The sequence below is a fragment of the Propithecus coquereli genome, unplaced genomic scaffold (assembly GCF_000956105.1).
Source record: "Propithecus coquereli isolate 6110/MARCELLA unplaced genomic scaffold, Pcoq_1.0 Scaffold63, whole genome shotgun sequence".
Classification (NCBI taxonomy): Eukaryota; Metazoa; Chordata; class Mammalia; order Primates; family Indriidae; genus Propithecus; species Propithecus coquereli.
In genome coordinates this window covers 3,253,093-3,268,840 of record NW_012152285.1, presented here as the reverse complement: position 1 = coordinate 3,268,840, position 15,748 = coordinate 3,253,093, and the positions used below count along the sequence as shown (strand labels likewise).

Here is a 15,748-nt window from a genome sequence, read left to right as displayed (position 1 = left end):
CCTGTAGTCCCAGCTACTCGGGAGGCTGAGGCAGGAGGATCGCTTGAGCCCAGGAGTTTGAGGTTGCTGTGAGCTGGGCTGACGCCACGGCACTCTAGCCCGGGCAACACAGTGAGACTGTCTCAAAAAAAAAAAAAATAAATAAAAGTTATAAACACCAAGGGAGCTCTCTGCCTTTAACCTCTTTCTTTAAATCCATTCATTATGCCCCCAAAGTCACTGACCCCCAGCAAAAATCAGGTCATGCATGTCTTTGCCCACACTCTTGCTCGGCTCCCTACTGTCTCATGACAAAAATTCTTTACAGAGGCATTCAAGTCTCTTAGGACATGACTTGCAATCCATTATTTCAAGCCTTAATCTCCTCCCAGTCACCTGTCCCAATGCACCTAATGCTGTAGACACGGCCACCGTTCACCAAGGGTACCCTGCACAGATTCACTTCATACCTTGAGCCACGTTGCTCCCATTTTCTAGAATGATATTCTCCCCCGTCTCTACCTGTTGAAATTCTGTCCTTCTTCAAGACTCAAATACCACTGCTTCTGTAAACTTTCCAAGCTTGCCCCAGCAAATTTCTCCTTCACCTGGTTTATGTTTACAGTTGACCCTGAGGTGCCCCGTGCCCCCGTGCATGGCAGGCCCCTTAAAGGCAGGGATACATAACATTGAGCTCCCTCTGATCAACCAGCTCTGCACCTTGCACATGCATATCACCAAATAAAAGTTTGTGGAACAGTATATTTCAGGCATTACACTTAGGCAAAATGTCACAAAGTGTCCTAATCTAGCAGGATTACATTTAACTGAGTTATTCTCCTTTGCTGTGTTATTATATTGGCTATTCTGTTTCTGATCCCAGCCTTTCTAAACAGTGGAAAAGAGGCTCATTTGTGGTGGGAAGGAGAGTGTTTGCAATGAATCTCAGCTTGAAATACAGCCTTTCAGCATTTACTGGCAGCATGAAATTCTGTGTTATGCTTACAGAGATTCTGGAAGCTGATTTGAAGTTGAATATTAATAGTTTATTTCAAGGAAACATGAATTAGAGTTGTATTAAAAAAAAAACTGGACTAAATAAACATGTGTTCCCCTCAAGCTCCTAATACACAAACACAAATCTATGTGTAGAGTGCAATCCTTCCCTTAACAGAGCTCCATGAAATGAATCTCTAGTGCACAACTGACATAACAATTTTGAAAAGGGCTTTAGAACAGCTTGACTTGGTGCGGAGACCTCAGGACAAGAGGAACCAAGACAGCCTTGTCCAAGTGTTGAATTGCTTTTTATGCACTTCACTTTGCCTGAAGCAGCTAAAGAATGTGGCTCAGGGTGTTTCTGTACACACTGTGGGTAGTTGGTATGAGTGAGGTTGACATCAGACACTCACCAATAAATAAATCTCTAGTGCATTTCCTAGGCCGTTTTAAAATGTAGGCTGTGCAGAAATGCAGGTATATGCACAATGTAGGGGTTTTAGAAAGCTAGAGCTGTCATTTGAAACTGTCACGTCTGCAACTCAATGAGAAGCCTGGGAACCTCTTTCACAGGTCCCCTGGACTCACCTGCCTCTTGTTCAGTCTTTGAGCTGGGTGCTGGGATTCCAAGATGGATCACACCCCAGCTCCATCCTCATGGCGCTAACAGCCCAGCTAGGAAGGCAGACCTCTTCATCAATCACTGAATTCTGTGCAATGCGTGCAATAAAATTAACATAATCACATTCTGGGGACAGGCAAACAGAAGAGATTTCACAAAGCCTGTGCCACATGAGCTGGATTGGAAGGATAAACAACACTTTGCAAATGGACAGGGGCAAAGCAGATGGAGCAGTGTGTACAGAGGCACAGCAGCATGAAAAACCCTGCTCTGCGTAGGTAATTACCACAGAAACAGAGAGGAAAGTGAGTGAGAGGCAGGAGGTGAGGCTGGTGAGAAAGGGAAGGGCTAAGATCTCAAAAGAGGTGGCTGTATGGGACCTCTCAGGCATAACAGGGAGCTAGTGAAAGGTCTTGAACCGGTAGTGATGTGGCTGAATTTGTGCTGTGAAATTGTCTCTCTGGGGGAAAATAACCATTGGTGATTGATAATCTTGAGTTGATCCTCCAGATCAGCTGTCCATCCTCTCCTCCCCAGGCTGTGCCCCTCTACACCTCTACAGAGGACATCCCTGTGTTCCCTTTCCCCCGGTGTGGTTGGGTGCATTTGGCAGGTACCGGCAGGAAACCAAAGGGCAGGAGGAGAGGGTTAGGTACTGTATTAATCAGGGTTCTCCAGACCCAGAGAACCAAGAGGAGGGGTGTGTTTGTACCTGTGTGTGTGTGATATGCATATACTATACTACACACACACACACACACACACACACACAGATTTGTTTTAAGGAATTGCCTGACCAACTGTAGGGACTGGCAAGTCTGGAATTTGCAAGGCATCTACAGGCAGGCTGAAGACCCAGGGAATAGATGTTGCAGTCTTCATCCAAAGGCAGTCTGGAGGCAGAATTTCTTCCCCCTTGGAGGAACCTGTTGAGGACTTCCATTAATCAAATGAAGCCCCCCATGGTTTGGAGGATAATCTGCTTTACTCAAAATCTACTGATTTCAATGTTAATCACATCTAAAAAATACCTTCTCAGCAACATCAGGAATGGTGTTTGACCAAAATCTGGGTTCCGTGGTCTTGTAAAGTTTGCACATAAAATTAGCCAAGGTGAGTGTTCATTGCCTTCCCTCCCTGCCCTGTGCCAGGCTGCAGATTGGTGCTGGCCCTGTCCTGTTGTTGCTGGCCCTTGGCTGCTTCTCCACCTTGTGTTTCCCTCAGCCCTGCCCACAACTTAGTAAATCGTCCCTTCATTGGACTCTATTCAATGATTCCACTTCAGTATTTTAGTTCTTTCCTATCAGGATCCTGTCAGTGAGTCTGTGTCATCCTGGAGTTCATAATCTTAATTAAAAAAAAAAAAAAAAGACGTGTGGGCCAATCAGTCACAAATCTTACCTTTCCTAGACTGTAAGTTCTACCAGGCCACGCATTATCCCACTGTTCAGTGATCTGTGTGCCTACTAGATAGTAGATGCTTAATCTGTTTGCATTGCTCTAAAGGAATACTTGAGGCTGGGTAACGTATTTTAAAAAAAGAGGTTTATTTGGCTCATGGTTCTGCAGACTATACAAGAAGCATGGCACTAGCATCTGGTTCTGGCAAGGGCCTCAGGGAATTTCCAGTCAAAGTGGGAAGTGAAGGGGGAGCAGGCACGTCATGTGGCGAGAGAGGGAGGTGGTGCCAGGCTCTTTTTTAACGATCAGTTCTCACAAGAACTAACAGAGTGAGACCTGTACTTATTACCTTGGGGAGGGCACCAAGTTGTTTAAGAGGGATCTGTCCCCACGACCCAAACACCTCCCACCAGATCCCACCTCCAACACTGGAGATCAAATTTTAACATGAGATTTGGAGGGAACAAACACCCAAATCATATCAATACTCAATAAATATTAATTGAATGAACAAATAGATCTCCAACTTTAGGAAAACAAATTTTAAAAGTTCATAGAGCAGACAGATATTAATCTATGGCTAGAAGTCCTCAAAGAGAATATATTCAACAAAGATGGAAAATTCTAAAAGTGAAAATACTAAATCTAAAACTTTAAATGAGTTAAATGGGAATAAGAGTAATTTTCTTGATAGTTCTAAAGAAATAAATGTGTAGCTTCATTGGTAGCTATCTGATCAGGGAACATTTTTGAAACAATATGCATAAACAAAGCCTACAAGAGGCCAGATATTTTGCTTAATTAAGGACAAATCCCAGCCTCTGGTGTATCCTTGTCAGAAAAGTCCCAAGGAGACTATAACCCAGATTGAGTGGAAATACCACAGAGGACAGAAAGATCACATCAATGCAATTTTGGAGCAAGAGTGAGAGTAAAAAAAGGGCTAAAGAAGGTGATGGACTCACTCAAGGATCATTCTTATGTCTTCCTTCCAACGAGAGTCTTTAAATGGAGCGAAAAGAGCACTCCTGGCGAAGAGGGGTGCTGATGCTCTGAGGCGGTGAGGAGAGAGTGAGGAGACGCAGCCATGTTGAAGGAACTCGTCCTCCAGGCTCCAGACAACTTGCAGACCAGGGAAATGGCAGATGTGATTTCAGAGATATTACTGGTCATCTCTCTCATCTCGGGGGTTTTCGAACACTGGTACAGTCTGTGAAGCCTTCTTTTCTACCTGACCCTACCGGTCCCTCAGCATAGGGGACATCTCTTCTGGGAAGGCCTTCTGGACCCCCAAGATGGGTTGGTGCCTTCCCACCTGCTCTCCTGTTGTGGTCCGCCTCGGAAGGGCCTGCCAGGTGGGTGATATCCATTCATTACTACTGACCAGGCACAGTTCTGGGCTATAATCCCCCTGAAGGCACAGACTGGGCTTTGTTGACCACAGCACTCAGCTGAGTGCCAACACGTGCTTGTAATAATAGTAACAGCCCAAATCATCATAGCTAAGATGCTGTATTAGCTTCCTAAGGCTGCCATAACAAGTACCACAAACTAGGTAGCTCAAAACAACAAAAATTTATTGTCTCACCACTCTGGAGGCTAGAAGTCCAAACTCAAGGTGTAGGGAGGGCCATGCCTCCTCTGATACCTCTAGGGGAATCCTTCCTTGCCTCTTCCTAGCGTCTGGAGGAAGCCATCGATCCTTGGTGTTCCTTGGCTTGCAGCCGCATCACTCCAATCTCTGCCTGTGTCTTTACGTGGCCGTCTCTCTGTGTGTCTGTGCCTTCACATGGCATTTTCCTCTTCTAATAAGGGCACCTGTCATATTGGCTTACAGTGCATCCTAATGACCTCATCCTAACTTGATTACATCTTTCTAAATAAGACCATATTCACAGGTACCATGGGTCAGGACTTCAACATATCTTTTTGGGGAACACAATTCAACCCATAGCACTGAAAGCTTAGTGTGGTCAGGTGCTGTTCTTAGTATTTTGTGTGCATTAACTCATTTAATCCTTGTGAGGTAGGTATGATCAACTTCCCAATTTGATAGACAAAGGAATTGAAGTAAAGAAAGGTTAAATAATTTGCCCAAATTTAAGTTTGGGTGAAAATTTGATATGTTGAGGAGCCAGAACGTCTCTCTTTTCCCACCATTCTTCCTCTTCTTTCCTTCTTCTTTTTTTTTTTGTCACCCAGGCTGGAGTGGTGCAGTGGTGCGATCATAGTTCACTGCAGGGTTGAACTCATGGGCTTCAGGGATCCTCCGGCCTTAGCCTCCCAAGTAGGTGGGACTGCAGGTGTGCACCACCATGCCCAGCTAATTTTTAAATTTTTTTGTGGAAATGGGGGTAGGGGCTCATATGTTGCCCAGGCTGGTCTTGAACTCCTAGCCTCAAGCAATCCTCCCCTGTCAGCCTCCCAAGATGCTGGGATTACAGGCGTGAGCCAATCGTGCCCAATCTCCTTCTTCTTTATGAGTAATGAGTAATTAGAGGGCTAAATTGTGGTAATTGCATAGATAGTGCTCCCCAAATATTAATGTGTATTTGAATCACCTGGGGATCTTTTTCAAGTATAGATTCTGACTCAAAAGGTCTAGGTAGGGCAGGAAATTCAGCCTTCCCAACTAGCACCCAGGTGCTGCTACCACAAGTGGTCTACGAGCCATATTTTGATGAGCAAGAACACTTGGTTCCCAAGTGGTTGTCATACCAGAATCATTTGGGGTGCTTTTTAATTACTAATTCTCAAAACTCTCTTAAATCTATGGACTTAGAATCTCAGAGGGAGGGCATGGGAATCCATATTTTAAGGGAAGTGATTCTGAAAGGCATCTAAGTTTGCAGACTGCTGGCCAGGACAAACTAAATGTTGATTTGACCTGGCCTGTTACAAAGTCTTTCCTGATCACATTGTACCTAAGATCAAGAAAGTTGAGTTAAATGATGGTAATTAGGACATTCAAAACTGGTTGATAAGTACATCCAAAAAATATGTCAACCCAGAGGTAGTCCCTTATATGAGTGGTCTGATCCTGCCTTGGGCAAGATGTATGTGCATGACCTAGATGCAATCCTATGCTTATCAAGTTTGCAGGTTGTAAAAAGCTGGGTGGGAAAAGTAGTGTGATTGTTAAAGAAAGTCAAAGTTTAAAAGAAGCTCAATAGACTAAGACACTGCACTAGAAGCAGTAAGATTAGAAGTAGACATAATAGGTATGGTCTTACATTCAGGTTTATAAAATGAATTGTATAAGTAAAGGATAGTGAAAACCTGGCTTGATAATTTTTGATTTACAAAGGATCTAGAGTTTATCCTTTAGATCCTTAATGGATCACCAGTGTCAACCCAAATAATTATAGAGGCAAAAATCTCAATCAATGGAGGTTTATTAAGCCAAGATTTTGAAGACACGCCTGGGAAAAATACAAACTGCAGATAAGCTGTGGCTCTTTTACTAAGGGGAGGTTGGAATCTTCAGCATTTTAATGGCATACACAGAGAAGGAAAAAGGTGTGTGTGTGTGAGACTGATGAGGTAGTAGTTACACTTTGTGAGGCCCAAGAAATCGACATTTTACATAAAATAAGGGACTGAAGGAAGCATCAATTATGTAGATGTCCCTGGGTAGGTGGAAGAATGTCTGTTTCTATCTTATCTCTAGTTCTGTTACCTGTAAGATAAGCTTGTAATTCATTATTAGTGTGGAATCGAACAGCCTTTAGTGTTAGGTACTAGATATAGGTATACTTTGTATGTTCCTGCTTGTGGGAGGTTAGCAAGAAATTTTTTTTTTCTAATTGTCCCCCAAAAGTCTATAATTGTTCTTTTTTTTTATTTCAAAGTATTACAGGGGTACAAATATTTTTGGTTACATAGATCACTTTTATAATGCTTGAGTCACGGTTATAAGTGTGCCCGTCACCCAGATAGTGTTCATTGTACCTGTAAAGTAGGTCATTGCCCATTCCCTCCTCCCCACTCCCCCAGCTTCCTTTGAGGTTTACTTCCTTCTGTGAAAATGTGTGCTTATCAGTCAGGTCCAATTTAATAGTGAGTACACGTGGTGTTTGTTTTTCCATTCTTTAGATACTTCACTTAGGAACTCCAGTTCCATCCAAATTGTTGCAAAAGGCATTAAGTCATCGTTCCCTGTGGCTGAGTAGTATTCCATAGCATACATACACCACATTTTGTTAATCCACTCATGAATTTATGGCATTTAGGTTGATTCCATATCTTTGCAATAGTGAATTCTGCTGTGATAAACATTAGAGTGCAGGTGTCTTTCTGATAAAATGACTTCTTTTCCTTAGGGTAAATACCCAGTAGTGGAATTGCTGGATCAAATGGTAGGTCTACTTTTAGTTATTTGAGGTATCTCCATGCTCTGTTCCATAGAGGTTGTACTAATTTGCAGTCCCACCAAAAGTGTAGAAGCGTTCCTTTCTCTCTGCATCCATGCCAGAGTCTATTATTTTTGGACTTTTTAATAAAAGTCATTCTAACAGGGGTAAGGTGATATCTCATTGTGGTTAAGATTGTTTTGGCTATTCAGGCTCTTTTCTCGTTCCAAACAAAGCATAGAATTATTTTTCCTAGATCTGTGACATATGACATTGGTATTTTGATGGGGATTGTACTGAATCTATAAATTTCTTTGCGTAGTATGGACATTTTAACAATGTTGATTCTACTGATCCATGAGCAAGGTATGTTTTTCCATTTGTTTGCATCATCTGAAATTTCTTTCCTCAGTGTTTCATAGTTCTCTTGTGGAGATCTTTCACCTCCTTGGTTAAGTATGTTCTTAGGTATTTTATTTTCTTTGTAGCTATTGTGAATGGTATTGAGTCTTTGATTGGACTCTTAGCTTGACTGTTATTGGTGTATAGGAATGCTATTGTTTTGTGTAGATTGATTTTGTACCCTGAGACTTTGCTGAATTTATTTATCAATCCAGGAGTCTCTTGGTGGAATCTTTCGGGTTTTCTAGATATAAGATCATATAGTCAGCAAAAAGTGATAGTTTGACCTCCTCTTTCCTGATTTGGATACCCTTAATCTCTTTCTCTTGACCGATTTTTCTGGGTAGGACTTCCAGCACTATGTTCGAATAGAAGTGTTGACAATGCGCATCTGGTCTTGTTCCAGTTCTTAGTGGGAATGCTTTCAGTTTTTCCCCATTCAGTATGATGTTGGCTGGGGGTTCATCATATATGGCTTTTATAATTTTGAGATATGTTCCTTCTATGCCTAGTTTGTTGAGGGTTTTTATCATGAAAGTGTGCTAAATTTTGTTGAATGTTTTTTCTGCATCTATTGAGATGATCATATGATCTTTGTTTTTGCTTCTGTTTATGTGGTGAATCACATTTATCAATTTATGTATGTTTAATTATCATTACATCTCTGGAATGAAGCCCATTTTGTCATGGTGGATTATTTTTTTGATTTGCTGTTGAATTCAGTTTGCTAGCATTTTATGGAGGATTTTTGCATCTATATTTGTAAGGGATATTGGTCTGTAGTTTTCTTTTTTGTAGTGTCCTTTCCTGTCTTTGGTATCAAGGTGATATTGGCTTTGTAGAATGAATTGGGGAGGATTTCCTCCTTCTCGATGTTATGGAATAACTTCCGCAGTAGGGGTACTATCTCTTCTTTGTAGGTATGATAAATTTTGGCTGTGAATCCATCTTTTCTGGGGATTTTTTTCTTGGAAGATTTTTTGTTGCTGCTTCAATCTTTTTTCTCATTAAGAGATAAACAGCAGCATTATAATTGCCAGGAACTTCAACACCCCACTGACAGAACTGGACAGATCACCCAAGCAGAAAATAAATAAAGAAACACTGGACTTAAATGGTACTCTAGAATAAATGAGCCTGACAGACATTTACAGAACATTTTACCCCAAAACTACTGTTTATACATTCTTCTTATCAGCACATGGAACATTTTCCAAGATTTATCATATTTTAGGCCACAAATCATGGCTCAACAAATTAAAAGAAAATGAGGTCATATAATATCTTCTCAGATCACAGTGCAATAAAACTAGAAATCAACATTAAGAGAAACATAACTAGAAATCAACAATTTTACAGAAAGTCAAGGAAATTAAACAACCTCCTGCTGAATGATTATTGGACCGATGATGAAATTAAGAGGAAATCAAAAGATTCCTTAAACTGAATGACATAAGTGGACATAAGCTATCAAAATCTGTGGGATTCAGCAAAAGCAGTCCTTAGGGGAAAATTCATAGCCTTAAATACCTATAACAAAAAGACAGAAAGATTACAAATTAACAATCTAATAACATACCGCAAGGAACTAGAAAAGGAAGAGCAAACCAAGCCCAAAGCCAGCAGAAGAAAAGAAATAACTAAGCTCAGGGCAGAACTAAATGAAATCAAAAACAAGAAAATAATACAGATCAATGAAACAAAAAGTTGGTTCTTTAAAAAGATAAACAAAATTGATAGACCTCTTGCTAGATTAACCAGGAATAGAAGAGAAAGGACCCTAATAAACTCAATTAGAAATACAAAAGGAGATATTACAACTGATACTACAGAAATATAAAATATCATCTGTTAATACTATGAAAATCTCTACACATAAATCTAAAACATAGAGGAAATGGATAAATTCCTGGAATCACACAAACTCCTAAGATACAATCAGGAAGAAAGAAATTTTCTTAATGAATGATCTGTGGGTCCAGTTCTTCACAGGTGCCTGAGGCTTTTACCTTCTCTTTTGGATAAGGAATTGGTGGAGGTTGGCCCTGAGACTTTGATTTTCTTTTTACACTAGTTTACTATAAACCAACAGCCTAATGTAACTTACAAAACATCTCATGCAACCTTAATCTATATTTCTACTAATATAGAAGGACACCCAGAACAAAGAAGGTGACAGTCTCAGGGCTCCCTGCCTAGTCAGAGCAGAGCTGGTGTACTATGTTAACATTGAGATGCCATGTATTAAAAATAGCATTAGATTTTGCCCTGTGGAGAAAGATCAAGTTGGTAAGGAGTTTGTAAGTCATGGCCCCCAGAGCACAGATGAAAAAATAGATATTACCTTGGAAGACAGATGACAAAAGAATACTTTAACCCCATCTGAAAATAGTTGGGAGCTTGTTTGAAACAGAATGACCTTCTTCTACGTAGCTACAAATAGGCAGAAGTAGGATAAGTGGATGGAAGTTGCAGGGAGACAGTATTTTAGTCAAATTACATGGAAGAACATCCCAAGACTTTATCTGACTGATGGTGAAATAAGATGTTTGAGGAAAGATTCAACTCTATGTTCCTACATGTGTTCAAGGAGCTGTGTTATAGAGAAAATTACTTTCACTGTTTGGAAGACTGGGCTAGATGGCCTCTTAAACACTTCCAGCTCAAAAGGGTTTGTGATTCCAATAACATGTGGAAAGAGTTGCACTCATCTATTATCAAGGGTCTGCCTCATCTCCCAGAGGGTTTTATTTGTTTTTTTTCCTCTTTCTCAAAAATAGAAATAATTATGTCCAGACTTAAAACCCTTCTTTTAAGGTATTTTGATGTTGTTGAAAATATCTTGGCATAAGAAAAATTTTCATTGTTTCATTCATTTTATTTTACATATTGATTGAGCACCAATATTGACAATAATTAATGAAGATAATAGCTGACACATAGTTAATGCTACGTGTCAGTCCCTGGTCTTAGCACATGTTAGCCCATTTAATCATAGCCACAACCGTAGAAACTGAGTGACAGTATTACACCTATTTTACAGATGAGGAAAATGAGTCACAAAGATATTAAATAACTCCCCTAAGGTCACACAGAGACCAAAGGGGAGTTGTACCAAAGTTATACCAAACTACCTCTTTCATGCTGCATGAGATACAGTCTCAGGTTTGACTATCCATCAGGCACAATGACTAGAATCCCACAATACTTTTAAGGACCCACCAAAATGTTTTAATTTATTTTAAAAATCAGAAGAAAAAAATGAACTTAGGGTCAAAGAAAATAAAACCTTTAGGGCCCATGAAATCTATTATCATGAGAGGGAGTCCACAAAAGCAAAATGCATAGAGCCTGTGAAAGTCAGTATGTAGCCCTGACATTTCTACCTCCAAAGAGTTTCACAACACATTTCTTAGAAAGGATAGCATTTTAATTTGGCCTTGCAATCAAGCTGGTGCTCTCTCATCCATGGAGGTGATAGGAGGAAAAGGGAGTGATGTAGAGGAGTGATGTAGAGGGTAACCCATGTGCAGGCAAGAACATGATCAAAGGCATGGAAGCAGGGAAATAGGGGGAAAAGAACCCGGTGTGAGTGTGGGGAGGCTATGAGTGTAGCAGGTCAAAAATGATTTACTCAGCTTCATTGCTGGAATAAGTAGACCTCTAAAGAGTAGTGAGGTGAGGCAGTTTGAGATAGGTCAAAAGAATGCAAAATCCATTTTGTACTGGAGAAGACAATCTTGTCTGGAAAGGGAAATAATTTCCATAGAGACCGGTGCACAGAGCCTTGGGGGTTGGAAGGCATCCAAACTGCTTGTTAGGAAAATAACATTCACTCTGGGCTGGTAGGTGAGCAGGGGTGGCTGCTATTTTGCAATGTAGATGTAAAATACTTCCCGGAAATGGAAATAAAGCAAGCAAGGAAGGATATCTTCTAGGGAAATTTGATCTGTTTAGCATATAAAAGATCCTAGGAAGAGGATTTGCAGATGTGGAAGGCCCTAGAGCATACAACTGCAAGTTTGAAAGCTGTCTAGAGGTTAACAACTCAAAGGATTAGAGAAGATGAGGATTTTATAGCCTAACCTTAAAATCACGTTCTATTTCTGCTGTACTCGGTTTTCCAGTTTAATAAGCGTGCATTTGTAGAAATTCCACAGGAGAGGGACAAGCATTTCTTTTTTGAGGAAATAAACCAATTTTATTGTCCATCATTATGTTCTACAAAAATGTAGAAATAACAGATTTGTACAGAAAAAAAACAAATGAATAGTAAATGAGAATGTAAAAGAAATAATTTAAATTTGCTATTTTTTCTGTGATATTAGGATAATAACCATTTCAAAGCACACGTGTCTGGCTTCAGAGTGGGATTTGTTCACTGGCCAAAGCCTGCCATAAAATTAACACATTAACTGCCATGTGAGTTGTATTTAACTCACGCTAGTTTTAAGCCTAGGGCCTCATGGAGCATATGTGACTCATACATGTCTTTACCTTATTCACCATACCTATGGGCACAGAATACAATAAAAATAATAAATTTTTCATTAAATTAGAAACGATTGTTTTTGAAGTTTTTATTCTATCTTTGTAATAAAACACTGTAGTCTCAAGTAAAAAAAAATTTTTTTCTAGTGTGGCAGTCAATATGTTAAGGCTTTCATTGTCTCTGTCTGCTCTACTGGCTCTTGACCAAAACTTTTGAGGTCTTCAAGAAAAAAGTAATATACTCCTGGTGTTCCAAGGCTATGCTGAGCTCCGCCAACTCATCTGCAAAAGTTTTGTCCATCCCTTGGTCCACAAGGAAATACATTAAGTATCATACAAGACCCAGTCCAGGGAATCTGTGTTGACTGTTGCAGCCCAACCAGGTTCTACTGCCTGCTACTCAAAAGAAAGCCAATACACTGAGACAGCAGGAGTTGCAGCAGAGAAAGGGTTTAATATTGCAGGGTGCTGAGTGAGGAGTTGGGAGGAATTTCTCAAATCCATCTCCCCGAGAATTTTTTGGCCATGGTTTTTGAAGATAGTTTGGTGGACAAAGTGCTAGGGAATTGGGTCTGCTCACTGTCTGGGAATGAAATCATAGGGTTGGGAAGTAGAAATTGTCTTCTTGTGCTGAGTCAGTTTCCAGGTAGAGGGTCACAGGACCTGTTGAGTCAGCTCCCATGTATGGCCACTGGTCTGGTTGGTGTCCACCAGAGTCTGGAAAAAATCCAAAAGACCAGTTTTAAGTTTTACAATAGTGATATTATTTATAGAAGCAATTAGGGAATTTACCAATCTTATGGCCGTCAGGGATATGTGACTCCTAAGCAGTAAGCAAGTGTAGGAAAGCAAGCTAGGGAACAATGCCTCGTTATTTTTTTTAACTATGCCTATATCTTTGCAGATTTCAGGCCCCTACCACAGTTCCCACCCTGTGACCTTTTATCAGTTTTATAAAGGGTGGTTTCAAGTGTGTGAGTAGTGTCCTTCCATTCCAACTCTCTGGGAGACTGAAAGCTAACTTCTCTGATAGTGAAAATGTCACCCTCAGCCTCATCTTGTCCAACCTCATCCTCTGGATAGAGACAGTCCAGTATAAGGGGCTTCTTGCCATGATTCTTTATATTAATAATTTCAACCACAAAATTAGGAGTATGAGGCTCCTGTTCTTCAGACTTCTGCCCTTGTGAGTGCTCCTTCTCACCATCAAATGTTGGTGGGATGCTGTTGTTAATGTTGAAAGTGACAGTGGTCTTTGCCCTGGCAACCTTCCAGACTAAGTTAGCTTCTGTCCCATTCACTTCCAGCTCCCAACCTCCAGACATCTTAGGGAGGTACTTAGGCTTCTGGATTTTCTTTTCCTCTTTAATTTTTTCAGTTGGGAATTCAATACAAGCTTTGTCTCCTTCCATGGGCAGCATGCTGCCACCATAGCTACAGGAACCCATAGGCTGCAGGAGGGCACATGGCCGGGGCCAGCATTTTTGAAAGAAACATTTCTTAGTAGTGGTACCGGCCCTTACACTAGGGCATGGGGGGGGCCTCTGCCCCAGCCCTGCCCCACCAGGCCCCCACACTTTGAAGTACCTTCCTTGAAATTTTCTAAGTCCCTTTCAGTCTGGGATCCAGACTGGGATCTACTTGACCACATCTCCATTTTCTCCTCTGTGGACTGTTCTCAGGCCCTCTGCCCCAGCATGTGGGGTTGACCAGATGCCTCCCAGGATTTCACCTATTGGGGTCCTCCCAGGAGCCTGTGGCCTGGGCCCAGCTCCAGAAGGGTGGCCCGAATTGCTCCTGCCTGGGTTCTTTCAGGGGATCATGCCAGATGGGACCCAGGACTGCCAGAATAGTGTTGGGTGATTAAAAAAATAGAAAGAAAAAACCACGACTATTTTTAACAGCCTTATTGAGGTATAATTCAGATACCATACAAATCACCCATTTGTAGTATACATCAAATAGTTTATATCAACAATATTTTCCCTGGTCTGGCATATTCCAGGGGTATCCTTGCTTATAGAGGAGGAATATTGAAATGAATGTGCAAATGGAGGAAAAACTGTGTTTTCCACAAAGGGTAAGAAAGGGAAGTCAGTTGACCCTCTACCAGGCAGGACAGAATTTGTGCATCTATAGACAGGAATTATATTGCATTGTGATCATCAGTTGTCTACAAATGACAAAGTTGTTAAAATTGCTCCCATACACTCAGAAGCAGATACCCCAGAGGGGTGTCCTTTAGAGTCTAGAACACACCTTTGGCACATTTTCATTGTCAGCCTTTCCTTGTAATATTGATGATGATGATGATGATAATTATAACTGGGTGCCTACTATGTGCGGGCAATGCACTAAATGCTTCAGAAACATTATTTCATTTAATTCTTATAAGAACTCTATGAGGTAGTTATAGTCATCTTCATTTTACAGATGATAAAACTGAGTCAAAGATACAAGGCAACATGCCAAGGATCATAAATCTTGTAAGTGGCACAGGATTCAAAGCCAGGTTGGATGCCAAAGTCCTTGCTCTTATTGAGAAGACTATCCTGGGATCTTCTTCACTGTGGGCTCCTTTGTCCCTCTACCTAAGTCCGCCATCTGTGGGTTCAGCTTTATGCAAGACTGTGACTACAGGATATTCACGAGTCCTAACCCAGTCCCACTGTCTCCAACGCATGTGCCTGTCTTGGTACCTGGTTTCCTGGCTTGTTTCCTATGATTGTGTCATTGCCTGTCCCCACTTCCAGGCAAGGCACCCTATTTAGTTCCTCACTCCCTCCTCACCTGTTGTGGCCCTACCCATACTTCTGTTCCTGCTTCAGGTATATCAGCTGGTCTAACAGCTCTTTCAGAACTGAGATAGCTCATTCTTTCCATCCTCAACTTTTCAGGGACCCAAGTTTTGCCCATTTACCTACTCCCGGTTTTCCTGAGTTTGCTGGCCTGGACTTCGTCCTTGGATGAAGTATGGGATTGTGCTTTGGGAGTGTGCTGGTTCCAGGCATCTTCCTTCCAAACAAGCCCTTCTTCTCAGACTCTTGTCTCTTGTGTTAAAATTCAAATGTAGATATTTCTTATTTACCACTCTTCTCTCTTCAGAAGCACAGTAAATCTCATGCCAAATGCCACACTCAGGGTCTGCTTCTATCTTCTCCCCTATTGCTACCAGCCAAAGATGTGAAGGGAGAGGGGAAGGGAGGGACAGGAGGTGATGATGCCCTTCATGCCCTGTTTTCCTATTTGTACCCCTCCTTAGCAGGAGGCCCTGGTGGCAACACATTCTCAGATGCATTGTGTTAAGTGATACTATACTGTGGGAAGGAATGGTTACCAGTGTACAAAACACAGGCAGGTATATAATTTCATGCTCTGTGAAACAATAGGGGTAGAGCTTAGGAGTTAATCTTGGAATTTTCTCAGTTCTGGAAACCTCTATTTAGCCAGCTGAATCTAGTCCAAGTTTTCCTGGCTCGGATCCCATTCACCCCAGTGGGTA

At 41.2% G+C, this 15,748-nt stretch overlaps 1 pseudogene; it reads right to left on the bottom strand.

Annotated features, from left to right (window-relative positions):
- Positions 1–12,436: 12,436 nt before the first annotated feature.
- LOC105822643 lies at positions 12,437–15,129 on the bottom strand (annotated as a pseudogene).
- Between the last annotated feature and the right edge of the window lie 619 nt (positions 15,130–15,748).